Here is a 2,641-nt window from a genome sequence, read left to right as displayed (position 1 = left end):
CATCACATTCATCATGTTCTTGTGTGTGAATGAATATCTTAGAGAAGAAATAGGCTTGAATTAAATAGAAAAACAATAGTACTTTGCATTAATTCATGAGGAACAACAGAGCTCCACACCTTAATCTATGGTGTGTAGAAACTCTACCATTGAAAATACATAAGTGATGAAGGTCCAGGCATGACCGAATGGCCAGCCTCCATAAAGGTCTAAGATAGCATAAGACTGATCAAAGATATAAATACAATAGTAAAAATTCCTATTTATACTAAACTAATTACTAGGGTTTACAAAAATGAGTAAATGATGCAGAAATCCACTTCCGGACCCACTTGGTGTGTGCTTGGACTGAGCATTGAAGCTTTCATGTGTAGAGGTCTTCCTTGGAGTTAAACGCTAGTTTGTAACCTGTTTCTAGCGTTTAACTCTGCTTTGCAACCTGTTTCTGGCATTTAACTCCAGAATAGGGCAGAAAGTTGGCATTGAACGCCAATTTGCGTCATCTAAACTTGGAAAAAGTATGGACTATTATATATTGCTGGAAATCCCTGGATATCTACTTTCCAACGCAATTCAGAGCGCGCCATTTGGACTCTTGTAGCTCCAGAAAATCTACTTTGAGTGCAGGGAGGTCAGAATCCAACAGTATCTGCAATCCTTCTTCAGCCTCAATTTCAGCTAGAAATTACCTGAAATCACAGAAAAATAGACAAACTCATAGTAAAGTCCAGAAATGTGAATTTTATTTAAAAACTAATAAAAATATACTAAAAACTAACTAAATCATACTAAAAACTATGTAAAAACACTGCCAAAAAGCGTATAAATTATCCGCTCATCAGCATCCCTTGGTGCTTCATTCTGTGGTTGAGCTTCTTCTTTTTTGATTATGTCTGGTACGTCCTCTTCTTCTTCAGCTTCTTCCACTTCTACCACATCCTCTGTTGGCACGTTTTCTGGTGGGTTTGGCTCCTCATGGTTCCTCTCCTGCAGTGTGGTTCCGGACCTTAGAGTGATGGCATTGATGCCACTCTTGGGATTAGGCAGTGGTTGAGAAGGAATTCTATTAGAGCTTGAAGGTTGATGTGTGGAATTAAGTGAGGAATCCATCCGGGAGACGAGAGCTTGTAAAGTGGCAGTTAAGCCATTCAAACTACAGTTGAGCTGAGCATGCATGTCTTGTTTTCCTTGTGCAAGAGAATGTAGTATCTCGTCATTTGATGAGAAATTAGAATAACCAGTCTGAGAAACTTGTTGTTGGGTTTGCTGTGGTTCTTGTGATTGTCTTAGGTGGGGTGCTCTGCAAGGTTGGTTCTGATTCTGCTGTCGGTTGTTGTTATTATTATTCCACCTCTGGTTTCCATTATTGTCTCTGTCTCCTCTGTTAAAGTTATCCCTCCAGTCATGGTTAGAATTATCTCTCCAACTTTGGTTGGAATTGTCCTGCCATCCATGGTTATTGTTGCCACCTTGGTTGTAGTTGCCACCTTGTTGATTGTATCCTTGATTCGGGCGGTCATAGAAGTTGTGAGTGGCTGCCACAGTGTTATCTTCCTAGAGCTGTGGGCATTCATCAGTATAATGACTATAATCAGCACAGATCCCACATACTCTTTGTGGAACTAACTGTTGGCTCTGTTGTGGTGGAGGCTGAGCTTGTTGTGCTTGTTGTTGATTCAACTGTATTTGCTTCAGTAGGTTGGTCATTTCACATATACTCTGGGTGAGAGCAGTAGTCTCTTTGCTAGTGGAAATCTCTGCAACAGCCTTGGGGTTATGCCTCTGTCTGTGATTCCTAGTGGACTCAGCTAAGTCACTGATTAGCTGCCATGCTTCATCTGCGGTTTTATACTTTTTCAGAGAACCATTACTGGCACCTTCCAGTGTAGTCTTATCCTGAGGATTCATGCCTTGGGTGAAGTAGCTAATACTAGTCTATCAATCATGTGATGGGGACATGCGTCCAGGAGATTATTGAAGCGCTCTCAATATTCAAAGAGAGTCTCTGATTTACCTTGAACAATGCAGGAGATCTCTTTTCTCAGTCTATCTATGACTTCAGCTGGGAAATATTTTTCCAAAAATTCTCTTCTGAGCGTGTCCCAGTTAGTAACAGTCGCTTGAGGTTGGGAGTAGTACCACTCCCTCACCTTCCCCTCGAGAGAAAATGGGAAGGCGATTAACAGAACAGAAGTTTTATATACACTATGACGCCTAATAGTAGAACAGGCTATCTGGAAATCTCTAAGGTGCTTGATAGGATCTTGAGCAGGTAAGCCATGAAACTTGGGCATCAAGTTGATCAGTACGGTTTTTAGTTCAAAATCTGCAGCTACAGTCGGGTGATGTACTTGATATGGCTGCAGTGTAAAATCTGGGGCTCCTGCCTCCTGGAGAGTAATCCTCCTAGGTGCTGCCATGTTTCCTGTGCGTAAATCAACTAGATCAGTAGTAAATGAGCTTGTCTCGCGCTCAGATGGCAGTTCAGATTCGCCCTCAGATGAGACTTGTGAGTTGATAATAATCACTTCACCACCCTCAGAGGCAAACCGATGTCGAGTTCATCTAATATGTGAAAGAGTTCTTTCAATTTCAGGGTCAAATGGGACTAAACTCGGTTCAGGCAATGAACGCGTCATTC

General features: G+C 41.6%; 1 non-coding gene across 1 annotated transcript; it reads left to right on the top strand.

Annotated features, from left to right (window-relative positions):
- Window positions 1–1,940: 1,940 nt before the first annotated feature.
- LOC112745783 (small nucleolar RNA R71) lies at window positions 1,941–2,048 on the top strand. The gene has a single exon (XR_003173694.1). It is a non-coding gene; the product is annotated as a small nucleolar RNA R71 (small nucleolar RNA).
- The last annotated feature ends 593 nt before the right edge of the window (window positions 2,049–2,641 follow it).

This window comes from Arachis hypogaea, chromosome 14 (assembly GCF_003086295.3).
Source record: "Arachis hypogaea cultivar Tifrunner chromosome 14, arahy.Tifrunner.gnm2.J5K5, whole genome shotgun sequence".
Taxonomy (NCBI): Eukaryota; Viridiplantae; Streptophyta; class Magnoliopsida; order Fabales; family Fabaceae; genus Arachis; species Arachis hypogaea.
Note: the sequence above shows the minus strand (reverse complement) of the source record. Positions and strands in the feature narration are given on the sequence as shown.